Consider the following 16,754-nt stretch of genomic DNA (forward strand, 5'->3'; position numbering starts at 1 on the left):
TGACTATACTACCCAAGGCTATCTACAGATTCAGTGCAATCCCTATCAAATTACCAATGGCATTTTTTGCAGAGCTAGAGCAAAAAATTCTTAAAATTTGTCTGGAAATACAAACAACCCCAAATAGCAAAAACAATCTTGAGAAAGAAAAACAAAACTGCAGGAATCAGGCTCTCTGACTTCAAACTGTACTATAAAGCTACAGTAATCAAAACAGGAGTGTTTTAATGATGACATTGGCTGTATATAATTCTGGCATGTAGGGATTGTGAAATGCTCCTAAAAATAGATGGTTGTGAAAATACTTACTATAATGATATTGACATATTCTGCTAGAAAGAATAGGGTGAATGGGCCTGTTACATTTTCTACACTGAGGCTGAATACAAGTTTTAATTCTCCTTCTGTTAAATCCAGTGGGGCTCCACGGGTTTTTGCTACAGTGGAGATAAAACAGTTTCTGGCTAGGGGTCAGGATGTGAAAAATAGTCATAGGTGTTCTTGTGTAATAATTACTGTTGAAAGTATCAATGATCCATTTATCTGTAGGAATAATAACAGAATAATTGCTAATGTTACTTCATATGAGATTGTCTGTACTACTGCCCATAGAGCTCTGATTAATGCATATTTTGAATCTGAAGCTCATTCAGAGCAGAGAATGGAATAAACGGCTAGGCTTGATATAGCTAGTATAAATAGTACGCCTAGGTTCATATTAATTAGTGGATAAGGTGTGTTAAGAGGAATTCATAATGTGACAGCCAGGGTTAAGGCTAGCATTGGTGCAATAGTAAACATAAATTGATGAGATTGATGGTTGTAGTGGTTCTTTAATAAATAATTTGACTGCATCAGCAATGGGTTGTAATAATCCATAGAGGCTGATGATATTTGGCCCTTTCTGGATTTGCAGATAGCCTAGGATTTTCCATTCAGTTAAAGTGAGGAATGCTATGGTGAGTGAAACTGGGTAATTAGTGAAAGAACGTTGATTATAAACATATTCTTAGGAAGACGACTTGAACCACTGTGGATAAAGGTTTAAGTTTTATGCAGTTACCATGTTCTGTCACCCTAACAGACACTGTTCTACAGTAGGGTATGTATAATTTAATTGAATGTAGATTATATAATCAGTTTGAAGACATTTTGTAAAGTAGGCCTTATTTCTCTTGTCCTCTCATACTGGGAGAAATCTATAATAGATAGAAATCAACTGGGATTACTCCAGTCTGAGCTCAGATCACGTAGGACTTTAATTGTTGAACAAACAAACCATTAATAGCAGTTATACCATTGGGATGTCCTGATCCAGCATCAAGTTTGTAAACCCTATTATCAATATGAACTCTAGAATAGGAACTTGTTCTGTTGATCAGTGTTTTAGGTCAATAGGTGTAAAGCATTTGACTAGTTGGTCTAAGTTTTAATCACTCAAAGGTTGTTCTACTCTCCAAGGTCACCCCCACCAAAATTGTTAATCCATTAAAAGTTATCCCTTAAAGTTCAGTTATTATTTTTTGAATTAATTAACTAAAGCTCCATAGGGTCTTCTCATCTTATGTTATTCCCACCTTTTCAGGGCAAGGTCAATTTCACTGATTAAAAGAAACAGGAAAACCCTCGTGTGACCAATCACACAAGTCCTTATTTAGAGAAAAAATGATTATGCTACCTTTGCACACTCAGAATACCCTATTAAACAGGTGTCATTGGGCAGGCAGTGCCTCTAATACTAGAAGTGCTACAAGTAATGTTTTTAATAAACAGGCAGGGTTTGTGATTGCCTAGTTCCTTTTACTTTTGTTAATCTCTCCTTAAATGTGTGCCTGTGTTGGGTTAACAAACGTTTTAATAAATAATGAGGTATTTGTTTAGGTTTATTTATTATTTATTTAGCATGCAGGCTCAATAGCTGCGGCATGCAGGCTCTCTAGTTGTGGTACGCAGGCTCCGTAGTTGCCCCACGGCATGTGGGATCTTAGTTCCCTGACCAGGGATTGGACCTGCATCCCTTGCATTGGAAGGTAGATTCTTAACCACTGGACCACCAGGGAAGTCCCGTGTTTAGGTTCATCTTAATGTTAACTATCAGTAGGTTATCCGTCTGATGTAAGCTCATGCAAGGAGAACCATTTCTTGTTACTCATATTGACAGTATTATTGTACTTCTATTAATTAATAGATTAGACCAGTATTAAATTAGGAGTTGGGTTGTTTACTGTTAGTATTAAGATGAATGTGCGGTTGACCTTGAATGCTTTCTTGATTGGTGGCTGCCTTTAAGCCAACTATGGTATTGTTAATGCTTACTCACTAGGGAAATTTGTATCCTGTAACTAAAAGCTGTACCTTTTTTGCATAACTTTTACAATTATGTTAAAAGTTATGTTTTTAAAGTAATATTTCAAGTTGAACTAAAATTCTTTTCTGGACAACCAGCTATCACCAGGCTTGTTAGTTTTGTCACCTCTACTCATACATCTTCCTACTCTTTTGCCATATAGATGAGTTTATTCCTGTAAACTGTCCATAAATAACTCATCTGATTTCAGAGTATTTAACTTAAGTTCTCTATGTTAAAGTTTTCTAGTTAAACCATTATGCAAAAGCTAAAAGAGGTAAACTTTGCTTTTTGGTACTTTCAGTGATTTTTTTCATCATTCCCTTATGGTACCTTATCTATAGCCCCTGATTTAAATTTCTATCTCCTATACTTTATTGTTTTTAATTTTGATTGAAAAATAATTTACAATGTTGTGTTAGTTTCAGGTGTACAGGAAAGTGATTCAATTATACATATATGTATATATAAATAAATATATATATTCTTTTTTTACTTTCCCTTCCATTATAGGTTATTGAGTATAGTTCCCTGTGCTATATAGTAGGTCCTTGTTGGTTATCTATTTTATATATAGTGGTGTGTATATTTTAATCCCAAACTCCTAATTTATCCCTCCCCCCACCCTTTGGTAACCATAAATTTGGTTTCTATGTCTCTGAGTGTATTTCTGTTTTGTAAATAAGTTCATTTGTATCTTTTAAGATTCCACATAAGTGATATCATATATGTCTTTGTCTTATGTAACTTAATATGATAATCTCTAGGTCCATCCATGTTGATGCAAATGGCATTATTTCATTCTTTTTTATGGCTGAGTAATATTCCATTGTATTTATATACCACATCTTCTTTACCCATTCATCTGTCAGTGGACATTTAGGTTGTTTCCATGTCTTGGCTATTGTAGATAGTGCTGCTGTGAACATTGGGGTGAATGTGTCTTTTTGAATCATGGTTTTCTCCAGAGTGGGATTGCAGCATCATATGGTGGCTCTAATTTTAGTTTCTAAGGAACCCCCTGTTCTCTGTAGTGGTTGTACCAACTTACATTCTCACCAGCATTGTAGGAGGGTTCCCTTTTCTCCACACCATCTGCAGCATTTGTTACTTCTAGACTTTTGATGATGGCCATTCAGACTGGTGTGAGGTGATACCTCATTGTAGTTTCGATTTGCATTTCTCTAATAATTGGCAATGCTGAGCATCTTTTCATGTGCCTTTTGGCCATGTGTATGTCTTCTTTGGAGAAATGGCTTTTTAGATCTTCTGCCCATTTTTTGATTGGGTTGTTTGTTTTTTTGATACTGAGCTGTATGAGCTGTTTGTATATTTTGGAGATTACCTTGTCAGTCTCATCATTTGCAAATATTTTCTCCCATTCTGTACATTGTCTTTTTGTTTTGTTTATGGTTTCCTTTTCTGTGCAAAAGCTTTTAAGTTTAATTAGGTCCCATTTGCTTGTTTTCATTTTTATTTCCATTACTGTAGGAGACAGGTCCAAAAAGATATTCTGTGATTTACATCAAAGAGTGTGCTGCCAATGTTTTCCTCTAGGAGTTTTATAGTATCCAGTCTTACATTTAGGTCTTTAATCCATTTTGAGTTTATTTTTGTGTATGGTGTTAGAAAATGTTCTAATTTCATTCTTTTACATGTAGCTGTTCAGTTTTCCCAGCACCACTTATTGAAGAGACTGTCTTTTCTCCATTGTATATTCTTGCCTCCTTTGTCATGGATTAATTGACCATAGGTGCGTGGGTTTATTTCTGGGCTTTCTATCCTGTTTCATTGATCTGTATGTCTCTTTTTGTGCCAGTACCATAATGTTTTGATGACTGTAGCTCTGTAGTACAGTCTAAAGTCAGGGAGCCTGATTCCTGCAGCTCCGTTTTTCTTTCTCAAGATTGCTTTGGTCTTCAATTTATGAATGTGGTGTATCACACTGACTGAATTGCAGATATTGAAAAATCGTTGCATCCCTGGGATAAATTCCACTTCATCTTGGTGTATGATCTTTTTAATATATTGTTGGCTTCAGTTTGCTAGTATGTTGTTGAGGATTTTTGTGTCTATGTTCATCAGTGATATTGGCCTGTAATTTTCTGTTTTTGTGGTTATCTTTGTCTGGTTTTGGTATCAGGGTGATGGTGGCCTCATAGAATGAGGTTGGAAGTGTTCCTTTCTCTGTGGATTTTTTTTGAATAGTTTCAAAAGGATAGGTGTTATCTCTTCTGTAAATGTTTGATAGAATTCACCTGTGAAACCATCTAGTCCTGGACTTTTGTTTGTTGGGAATTTTTAAATCACAGATTCAATTTCAGTATTTGTATTTGGTCTGTGCATATTTTCTATTTCTTCCTGGTTCAGTCTTGGGAGATTGTACCTAAGAATTTGTCCATTTCTTCTAGGTTGTCCATTTTATTGGCATATAGTTGCTTGTAGTAATCTCTTACAGTCCTTTGTATTTCTGTGGTATTGGGGGTAAATTCTCCTTTTTCATTTCTGATTTTATTGATTTGGACCCTCTCCCTTTTATTCTTGATGAGTCTGACTAAAGGTTTACCAATTTTGTTTATCTTTTCAAAGAACCAGCTTTTACTTTCATTGATCTTTTCTATTGTTTTTGCTAATGTCCCAAGCAAGATGTCAGTCTTCAGATGCGTGCTCTTGTGATGTTTGCCACCAGCCTTTATGTCCCAAGAGAAAGCCACAGCTGCCTCCTGCCTCCCCAGGAGACCCTCCAATACCAGCCGGCTGGTCTGGCCCAGGCTCCTATGAAGTCACTGTTTTTGCCCCATGTCCTGGTGTGCACATGACCTTGTGTGCATCCCCCAAGAGTGGAGTCTGTTTCCCCCACTCCTGTGGAGCTCCTGCGATCAAGCATCATTGGCCTTCAAAGCCAAGTGCTCTGGGGGCTCCTCCTCCTGATGCCAGACCCCCAGGCTGGGGAGCCTGACGTGGGGCTCAGTTCTTTCCCATGGGAGAACTGCTGCAATATAACTATTCTCAAGTTTGTGGGTCCCCCACCTGGGGATGTATGGGATTTGATCATATAAGTGAGTGTGCCCCTCCTCCCATCTTGTTGTGATTTCTTGTCTTTGTACGTAGAATTCCCTTTTGGTAGGTTGCAGTCTCTGTTACTGATGGCTGTTCAGCAGTTAGCCGTGATTCTGGTGTTCGTGCAGGAGGAGGTGAGCTCCAGGTCTTCTGCTCCACCATCCTGTCTTTATCTCCTATACTTTAGATGTTGGATGAATGTTTTACTTACTTATGATAGTTGAGTTTGGTAGGATGGTTTTAGCACCAAGTGTTCATGCGGTATGAAATCTCCTGGGCGTAAACTAGGTGCTTTTCTTTAAGCTACACTTTGATTCATCACACTTTCCAGGATGCTCACCTTGTTACGACTTACCTCCTCTTATATGTTTGAATATTCGTAGGGACTGGAATCTAATGTGACTTGGACTAATGTGTTATGTAAGATCAAGAGACTGATGTACATGATTATACACATGGGATAGATAATACCTGATATGTATAATTGTGAATTAATTATGTATGATAGAGCATAGTATATACTTACATATGTGGAAGGGTACATAATGTACAAAGTACATAGTAATGTTAGTTTTTAATGATGTCATTTTTTAATACTTAAAACCAGCTGTGTCCACCTCAGATCGACTGAATTAAGACCTCTGGGAACCTGGAAAACTGCATTTGTTTACAAGTTTTTCCCACCCCCCGGGGATTCTGATGTCCCCTCAAATTTGAGAACCTCTGTCCTAGAAGCAAAGGATGTGGTCCAGTGTCCTGGAGAGACAACAAACTCTGAGGGAGGGCAGAGGGGGAGGGACCACCACATACCTGGCTCCTGCAGAAGGTACCTGAGAGATTGGCCCAGAGAACCGTTCTCCCAACTATACATTGCCTCCCTCTTCAGGAAGTACAGAACTGACCTTTACTGAATGCTGGAACTATTGAATGAGCATGGACACCCCCCAAATTCAGGCACATGAAGCTCAAGGTCTGAATCTATAGAAAATTGTCTTAAATTAGAAAGATATTGTAGACAGAATTTTCTAGGATTAACTCTCCTCTACCCCTACAGCTTGTTATTGAGTGGGGGTGGTGCTAATTGGGAAAAGGAAAAGTGTCAACGCATGAACTATGACTTAAAGTTTCAGGGGTCTACAGTCTTGTACCCTCTGTCAAAGAAGTATCTCAGAGCATCTCGGTATCTGTGCTGATGTGTACATACCAAACTTTATAGATCTTCTGTGGATGCACATCTGAAATTCCAGCAAACCACAGGATAATAGCCTAAGAAGTCATTTTTTAACTCAAAAATTCAGTTCTCTACTTATCTTCCAATCTTCTCACTGGTTAAATTTCTCCAGTCCCTGCCATCCCAGCTGGCCATCAGCCCACCCGATGTCAAACCTGGGCAGAAAGCACTTTGGTCAAAAGCATTTCTCTTTCTTCTTCCTTTGTTAGAGGGATATAAAGGCTCAGCTTTTAAACTGTTCCCCAAGTTGAAAAATGTGATATATAAACTCAATATCAAAGGAATGAAACTTGCCTTAGTGTGGATTTAGACTTTTTTTTTTTTTTTAACAATTTGTGGGAAAGGTAAAAGAAAAACCCGTATTGAATTTCATACAATTTTGATCATATCGTAAAGTGAAAAGCCACTTTCCATTTATACGAGGAACTCTGATGGGCTTCTGGGTCCCCTAGAAGAAGGTAAAAGCCAAAGAGCCAGGAACAGAGCTGGGCGTTCCCTGAGATACAATAGATGTTTCCTGGGAAAAGGAAACTGTGAGAAACTGTTTCATGGCAAACCACTGCATGGTATTAAAAAAAATGCAGGCCCTTCGCTTTCCTTGGAAAATTATGTCTTACAGGTTGTCAACTGATCTAAGAAGGTGATGTTTGGATTTTCTTTTTTCAGGTGAGTGTTGAGCATTTAGGGACAGGAAGGTGACCATGGCAGGAATTTTTGGTCCTGTGGTTCCTCTGGGACAGAGCTCTTAGGGCTTCACAAATTGCACTGATTCAACTATTTGCCAGGTGCCAGGACCTCCACTCGGGGATAAAGAGCAGCTCTCTCACCTCTGGAGTTGGCATGGGCTGGAAGCTTTGAGAAATGAACTCCTGCTGGGCACATGTGCTGGTTTCTATGGCAACAGTCATCGAGGTTTGGGCCAAGGTTATTGGACTTAGTGAGTCCCCACAGAGACTAAAGACAACCTGTCTGGTGCCTTCCCAGGAACGATTTTTTTTATCTTCCCCAGCCTGGCTTCTGATAGTCCCTGCCAACTTAGTACAGTATTCATGTTTCTGCATCCCACATACATCCCACAAATTCCAGCGTCTGTCAGGCTGTTGCAAGTTGCAACACAGCATGTTCTGTCTAGCAAGTTGCAAAGACAGCATGTTTTATTTAACTTGGCTTTCTTGCAACAGAATGTTACTTACGTCAGTTGTTATTGTTAACGATAATTTAGTGTGTACCTCTGATCTGCCAAGCACTGTCCTATGCACTCAACATAATTTCATCCTTCAGAACAGTACCACAAAATCAGTGTTACAGTCCCATTTCATATTGTTCAGCCTCCAACTGTTTGTGTTGTTTTGCATTTTTTTTCCTTGTAGTTGACTGCTAACCTCAGGGTATTGTGGTTGGAAAAGATGGTTGATATGATTTCAGTTTTCTTCCATTTACCAAGGCTTGCTCTGTGGTCCACATGTGATCCATCCATGAGACTGTTCCATGTGCTCTTGAAAAGAATGTGTGTTCTGCTGTCTGATGGAATGCTCTATAAATATCAATTAAGTCCATTTGGTCTAATGCATCATTTAAGACCTGTGTTTCCTTATTGGTTTTCTGTCTGGATTAGCTGTCCATTGATGTGAGTGGGCTGTTAAAGTCACCCATTATTATTGTATTACTGTCAGTTTCTCTTTTTTTTTTTTGCTGTACGTGGGCCTCTCACTGTTGGGAGCACAGGCTCTGGACGCGCAGGCTCAGCGGCCACGGTTCACGGGCCTAGCAGCTCTGCGGCATGTGGGATCTTCCCAGACCGGGGCACGAATCCATGTCCCCTGCATTGGCAGGCAGACTCTCAACCACTGCGCCACGAGGGAAGCCCCAGTTTCTCCTTTTATGTCTGTTACCGTTTGCCTTATATACTGAGGTGCTCCTGTGTTGGGTGCATGTATATTTACAATTGTTGTATCTTCTTGGATTGATCCCTTGATTGTTATGTAGTGTCCTTCTTTGTCTCCAGCTTTCTTCTGATTTCTGTTTGCACAGAATACCTTTTTCCATCCCCACACTACAGTCTGTATGTGTCTCTAGATCTGAAGTGGGTCTCTGGTAGACAACATATATATGGGTCTTGTTTTTGTATCCATTCAGCCAGTCTGTGGCTTTTGGTTGTAGCGTTTAATCTATTTACACTTAAGGTAATTATCCATATGTATGTTCTCACTGCCATTTTGTTAATTGTTTTCTATTTGTTTTTGTAGGGCTTTTTTCTTCCTTTCCTCTTTTGTTCTCTTGTGATTTGATGACTATCTTTAACATTCTGTTTGGATTGCTTTTTCTTATTTGTGTGTGTATCTATTACAGATGTTTGGTTTGTGGTTACCATGAAGTTTTTATATAGCAGTCTATAAATATACAGGATTAAGTTGATCTCTTAATTTCAAGTGCATTTAAAATATCCTGCATTTGTACTCTCCTCGTCTCATGATTATTGGTTTAGATATCGTATTTGTGTGTGGATGATTTCCTACCTTTACTGTATGTTTACCTTTAAAGGGGAGTTTTCACATTTTGTAATTTTCTTGTTTCTACTTGTGATCTTGTCTTTTCTGCCTAGAGAAGTTCCTTTAGCATTTGTTGTAAAGCTGGTTTGGTGGTGCTGGATTCTTTTAGATTTTGCTTGTCTGTAAAGTTCTTGATTTCTCTGTCAAATCTGAACAAGAGCCTTGCTGGGTAGAATATTCTTGGTTGTAGGTTTTTTCCTTTCATCACTTTAAATATATCATGCCATGCCCTTCTGGCCTGCAGAGTTTCTGCTGAAAAATCCGCTGATAACTTTATGGGGGTTCCTTTGTTGCTTTTAATATTTTCTTTGTCTTTAATTTTTGTCAATATGATAACCATGTGTTTCATCATGTTGATCCTGCCTGGGACTCTCTGCACTTCCTGGACTTCGGTGACCATTTCCTTTCCCATATTAGAGAAGTTTTCAGCTATTATCTCTTCAGGTATTTTCTCAGGCCCTTTCTCTCTCTTCTCCTTTTGGGACCCCTGTAATGCCAATGTTGGTGTATTTAATGTTGTCCCAGAGGTCTCTTAAACTGTCCTCAATTCTTTTCATTCTTTATTCTGTTCCACAGCAGTGATTTCCACCACTCTGTCTTCCAGCTCCATTATCTGCTCTTCTGCCTCATTTATTCTGCTATTGATTCTTTCTAGTGTATTTTTCATTTCAAATACTGTATTCTTCAACTCTGTTTGGTTGTTCTTTATATTTCTTAGTTAAAAATTTCCTGTAACTTCTTGCGCTGTGCATTCATTCTTTTGGATCATCTTTACCATGATTACTCTGAAGTCTTTCCTTCACTTACTTGTTCTTCTGGAGTTTTTATCTTGTTCCTTTGTCTGGGAAATATTCCTCTGCCATCTCATTTTGTCTAAATCTCTGTGTTTGCAGACTGAGTTCCGCAGGCTTCCAGCTTCTAGTATTCTTGATTCTTGTCTCTGTCCCCTGTGGGTGAGGCTGGTCTAGAGGCTTGTCCAGGCTTCCTGGTGGGAGGAACTGGTGCCTGCCCACTGGTGGGTGGAGCTGGGTCTTGGCCATCTGGTGGGCAGGGCCATGTCAAGGGGTGTGTCTAGAGACAGCTGTGGGCTCAGGAAGTTTTTAGGCAGCCTGTCTGCTGATGGGTGGGGCCAGCTATGGTGCTGATGACCCAAGCAAGATGTCTGCCTCCTCAAGAGTTCACATAGCTGAACACTCCCTGAAATATCCACCACCAGTGTCCACATCCCCAGGGAGAGCCACAGCCACACCTCACCTCCCCAGGAGACCCTTCAAGACCAGCAGGTAGGTCCTGTCAAGGCTCCTGTGAAGTCACTGCCTTTGTTCTGGGCTTGGTATGCATGAGACCTTGTGTGTGCCCTCCAAGAGTGGAGTCCCCACTTCCCACAGTCCTGGGGTGCTCCTGCAGTCAAGCCCTGCTGGCCTTCAAAGCTGGGGAGCCTGGCATGGGGCTCAGAACTCTCACTCCTATGGGAGAACTTCTGCAATATGATTCTCTAGTTTGTGGACTGCCCACCCAGGGGGTATGGGATTTCATGATATTGCAAGTGTGCCCCACCTACCATCTTGTTGTGGTCTCTTCTTTATACCCTTGGATGCAGAGTATCTTTTTCGGCAGATTCCAGTCTTTATCCATGGCTGTTCAGTAAGTTGTGTTTTGGGTGTGCTCATGAGAGGAGGTGAGTCCAAGGTCCTTCCACTCCACTGTCTCCACCAAAGAGCCTTACTTCTGCTGCTAGGATTGGGGAAGTTGTATTTTGAGTTTCCTGAGGTCACCCTCAGGTGTACTCACACTGCTTGCATTTCTGTTTGGTCCATCTCCAGGGACAATGAACTCAGCTAGCCTCTGCTTCTTTCTTGTTTTGTCCCAAAGGCAGTGCTCCATGGAGTAAAATAGTAACCTTGAAAACTAAGACAGTTTTTTTTTCCTTTGTGCTTTGTCAAATTTCACTTGCTCACAGGGGGCTTCATGCAGGGGCCTTGCACCTGGCTTTTCAGACCAGAGTTTCTAGTGTGAAATCACAATCCCTATTTCACAGATAAATAAGCCAAGGAGCACGTCTGATGTTCCACAATTATAGGTGATGGATTCTAGATGGGAACCCAGCTCTTCTTGATTTCACCAAACCCATTCTGTATTTCCATTACTCTGCTACCTACCTTAGACAACAGGTTACCTTTGTCATTCTTCTTAGAAGACTTAATAAGTCATATGTTGTTTCCAAGCTTCTCCTCTGTGCTTTAAACCATCATATCTCCTTTAAACAGTTCTTTCTCTACCATCCTTTACTGAACCATCTTAACTTTTCCAACTCTCCCGGTAAAGGCCTAAATGGAAAAAATTGTCTTAATAAGACGAACAGCAGTTTTCAAATATGTACCTTTTAATGCCACAACCTGCCAAGATCATGGCCTTTGGGGTGTCTCATGTAGATTTCTCTGGGCTATGTTTGTTCTATTATCTTCTGGGTTTCAACCTTCTGAAGGAAGCAGTCGTGGGGAGGGGCTGAGGAAAGATGGGTGAAAGAACAGAGATAAATTGTCTGGAATAATTAAACAATCTGATGTATCAACATGTAGTAGAAATAACAGGACACCATCTTGTAAACTATTCTAAAGCAATGGATGAAGAATGCTCACTGAAAATCTTAATTCAATGTTGATCTATCAATCATTTGGGATAAAGGCTGCCATCTTTATCCACTTGGCAAAGTTTTGCCAAGTGCCAGCATCCCAAGCCAGTGATCACAGCATATAGGCTGCCTCCTAAGTAAATTTCACATCTGCAAACTTGATTGTTGCATTTTTTCAGGCATTAACATGCAAAAAGGCTGAGAATATTGTAGCCATCTCTCAGTGCGGTGGTTTTAGTGACAGGGCTGGAGCTGGTTTCCTCAGTTTATAAGGTTTTCCTTTCTCTAGGCAGGGGGTTTATTTATTACCCCATCTATTTTTTATTGGGCTTCTTGGGTTTTGCTTTTGCTAACAGGTTGGCCTCCATTTACTGGGCCTGAGCAAAGGCTGTCATCCAAGGCCCCAGAGAAACTCCTGGACATAAAATCAGGAACATAGAAATTATCCAGTCACTTGGGACACTCAAGCTCCTTCTGCAAAAGGCCAACTTTTCAATTCACAGTAAGTGAGGAATGACACCAAATCAGCAACAATTTAGTCCTTGTCAGAATCATTCCATTTTTTTAAGTAGAAAATAAAATTCAGATCCGTTACTCTGCTTTCTAGACACAGGGTATTCTGATCCCATCCTGTCTTCCCCACTCTTCTCTTCACGCCAAATAGAAGAAGTGCTTTGCTCTGGTCTAATGACAGCAAATATTTATCCAGCTATTATTGTGTGTCAGGCACTGTGTGAAAAGTCATTTGCATGGATTATCTGGAACTAATCCCAGCTGCCCATGAGAAAACTAAGGCACAAAGAGGTTGGCCCAGCATCGCATAACCTCCTCGAGGCAGAGTCAGAATTTGAACCCTGGAAAGTTTGACCCCAGGGGCTGAGCTATTTACTGTGACATCACTCTGCTTCTCAAGCCACCCAGGACAGACTGAACTTTCCCTCCAGCCACCCAAATTTTGACCTTCAAAGCCCTGCTAAAACCCTACTCTTTCATGACTCCTTCTTTGACCACTTCAGGGCCACAGCAAATTCTCTCCCTTTGGATCTCCTCAACCACTTGCTGTTGCCACACTGACTCTGGCAGTGACACTCGCTGCCTTCTGCTGTGACAGATTGCTCCTGAATCCCACAGACTCAGATTCCAAACCCACCTTGGGCACTTTTAGTTGGATGACTGTCCATTCATTCACCATCAAGTATACATTCAGCACCTAACATATGATTGATAGGCTCTGGGGTCACAATGGTGAGCACAACACAAACCACTCCCTTGTCCCTTTAGAACTTTCCTAGATCTTGGGCAAGTGACGTCATCTCTTTGAGCTTCAGTTTCCTCAGCTCTAGAATGGGAATAATAATACCAATCTTACATGCTCTGCTCATAACAGCCTAGAAATATCAAAGTACCCTGTAGAGTGCCTGGCACACCATAGGTGCTCAACAAATGGTAGCTGTTGTAATAACTACCATTATAACTGTTCAGTTCTTTTAGCTTCAGTCTTATTCCCCAACAAGGCTTCTCTCTCTCTGTCAGGATTTGGTGAGCTGAAAGAGACAATCAGGGAGACAGTCGCAAGGGTGAGGTGTCCGTGGCTTTCAGTAATCAAGAGTTGATTGAAGCCCATGGGGCTGCTCTTCCTTATGGGTAAGGCCAGCCCAAAACCTAAAATCTTGCGGCTGATCCAACCTGATAAGCATTTTCTATCAGCTTCTGTTGGGCAGTAAGAACTCCCCAAGTCATCTCTTGTTGGCATTGTTCAGACTTTCTGCTTTAAAGGGAGAAGGCTCTCCAAGCCCCAAACATTAGCCATTAATTCACCCGTAAACTCTGGGCCCCTCGAAGCCACCCTTCCATGATACAGAAGTTCCTTGCAGCCACAGCTAAACAGCTTAGAAGTAAGAGCATAGCTGCCTTCCCTTCCATGCTTGTTTCTTGCCAGCTCCCAACCCTGAACTCTGCACTTCAGTCATTCCAAACCTCTGGCTACCTCCCTAATACACTCTGCTGCTTCTCTCCCCTGTGCCTTCGTCACTCATCTCATTTCCTCATTCCTTCCCTTGCCCACCTGGTAAATTCCCTCTCAGTTCAGGCCAACCTCATAAATGAAATCTTTCCACATTCACCCAGGTGGAGTTGACCACGCCCCTCCTTGGTCCTGTTCCTCTGTAATGGTTCCTTCCATCCTTCAGGATACTTAAAGAAGATAAGGGAGAGGGTGCCCACAAATATATCTGATGTCAGCCACATACCTGACACACTATGGGCACTCTGTGTAAACTCACTCTGTTGTTTGCATAATCTTTCCCCCATTAGATGATAAAGTTGAAGACATGCATCACTTTTTTAATCACAGCATTCCTGATGCCTGGCACTTTGTAGGTGCCCCGCAAGGATGTTTATAAATTTAAAATCAACTCACACAATAGTTGACAGTAATCAATGTCTACTGTGTAAGTGTCCAAGTGGTTAAGGTTTCATGGAGTAAGACCAGCAACAGAGCAGTTTCTATGCCTTCATCATTAGCCTAGCCCAGCAGGCCCACATTTAAGGTCAGCTTTAAGGGCTGGAAATAACAAAAAGAAGGGAGAAAAAATAATCTTTTTACTTACTGAAGTAAACAAACATCAACTGCAAAAAGAGGCAAGAGATAAGAAAGGGATATAAAGATTATAGTGATATCCTGGAGAATTCCATCCAGGCAGTCTCACTGCTGTGTTCTCCTGGCTGGATGGGTGGAGGTATAATTTATATGCCCAGACATCATCATCCTGATTTTTTTTTTTTAAAGGTGATAAGTTGTTTTAATCAACCTGGCTTTTTTCCCCATGTCTGACACAGTTGTAAGCTAGAAGGCCATTTCCTGCAATTCCTCCCTCTATTTGGCTGATATATTATGTTCTCTTCCAAGTTTTTCTCTTGAGAGCATCCCCCTTTTATTATTTTTCTACTCAGTTCTTATAAAAGTTTTGCAAAGTATGACAACTGTTTTCATTTCTGATCTAAAAGGGAGGTGGTACAAAATAGAAAGAATATGAGTACAGCTGGAATGATTTTTGAGCAAAATGTGTTCTTAGCAGACAAACATCATGCAAATCATAGAAGCCGGAGGCCACTACAATTAGGGCAGAGCCTCTCAGTTGTGAGAAGGCCCTAAGAAGAAACGAAATGAAACCTGCCCTGCCTCACTTAGGTGATCTGTCTTCTCCTCCTGCTGCTTTATAAATTACTGTCTTTTTTTTTAAATGAAGACTGCATCCAGGTTTATGTTGGGCACTGTGCTAGCCACGCTGTCAGCACACAGTAAGGTTTTATCTTGATTAATAGTAATAATAATCATGCAACGTGAGAAAGTTTCAATCAATTTCCCACAGCTATATCTGTCAGCTCCTTTGCACCTTCCCTGAAGTTGCCAAAAAGAAAACGAATTCATTTGTACACACATCCACCCTGTGCCTCAACCATCCCACTTTCTTTATATGCCAGATGAATTTCACAGGGATGCAAGGTGCCAGGAGGAAAGCACTGCAATCCTGAAGTTCTATTCAGAACACTTCTCTAACTCTGCTGCATGTCCTTGAGCAAGTCACCCAATGTTCTAAGATGGTTCTGCCTCCTTGCCTGCAAACATTGGGGCCTCCACCTCTGGTTGTCTGCCCTGTCAGATGGCACTGCCTTGGGACCAATCACACTGACCAGTGAAATAATGCTGCCCTTCATGATCTCCCATAGGGTTTCTTATACTTGTCTCTTGCAGGGAAGGGGTTTACAACAATGCTGATCATATTTGCTCATCAAATGATCAACCTGAACTGATCCTCTATGGTTAATCTATTATTCATTCCTAAATGCTCAGTCCAACAGTCATCTCGTCTTAACTTCTCTCATGGGACCACCTTGTATTACACACACACACAGACACATGCCTTCTGTGCCGTCAATAGCCGAATGTTTAAACTTCAACTTCATACTTGCTTCCTGTCTGGATTCACCCCAGGTTCACAAGGATGGTTCAACATAGACAAATCAATCAATATGATATACCACATCAAAAAAAGAAAAGACAAAAGCTACATGATCATCTCAATAGATGCAGACAAAGCATTTGATAAAATTCAACATCCATTCATGATAAAAACTCTTACCAAAGTGGGTATAGAGGGAACATACCTCAACATAATAAAAACTATTTATAACAAACCTACAGCCAATATAGTACTCAGTGGTAAAAAGTTGAAAGCCTTCCCGCTAAAATCTGGAACAAGACAAGGATGCACACTCTACCACTTCTATTCAACACAGTATTGGAAGTTCTAGCCACAGCAATCAGACAAGAAAAAGAAGTAAAAGATACCCAGATTGGAAGAGAAGAGGTAAAATTGTCATTATCTGTAGATGGCATGATACTATATATAGAAAACCCTAAAGATTCCACACAAAAACTACTAGAACTGATAAATTCAGCAAGGTAGGGGGATACAAGATTTACATACAGAAATCTGTTAAATATCAGAAAGGGAAAGTTAAAAATACCTTTTAAAATCACATCAAAATATATATATACTTAGGAATAAACCTGACCAAGGAGGTGAAGTGAAAGACTTACATGCTGAGAACTATAAAACATTGATAGAGGAAACTGAAGATGATTCAAAGAAATGGAACGACATCCCATGCTCTTGGATTGGAAGAATATTGTTTAAATGGCCATACTACCCAAAACAATCTACAGATTTAATGCTATCCCTATCAAATTACCCATGACATTTTTCACAGAACTAGAACGATAACCCTCCTAGACTTCAGACAATACTACAAAGCTACAGTAATCAATATGGCATAGTATTGGCTCCAAAACATATGGATCAATGGAACAGAAGAGAGAGCCCAGAAATAAACCTACACACCTATGATCAATTCATCTTCAACAAAGGAGGC

General features: G+C 40.4%; 1 pseudogene; it reads right to left on the reverse strand.

Moving 5' to 3' along the window:
- Window positions 1-208: 208 nt before the first annotated feature.
- Window positions 209-7,546, reverse strand: LOC136135976 (NADH-ubiquinone oxidoreductase chain 1-like; annotated as a pseudogene).
- Between the last annotated feature and the right edge of the window lie 9,208 nt (window positions 7,547-16,754).

This window comes from Phocoena phocoena, chromosome 16 (genome assembly GCF_963924675.1).
Source record: "Phocoena phocoena chromosome 16, mPhoPho1.1, whole genome shotgun sequence".
Taxonomy (NCBI): Eukaryota; Metazoa; Chordata; class Mammalia; order Artiodactyla; family Phocoenidae; genus Phocoena; species Phocoena phocoena.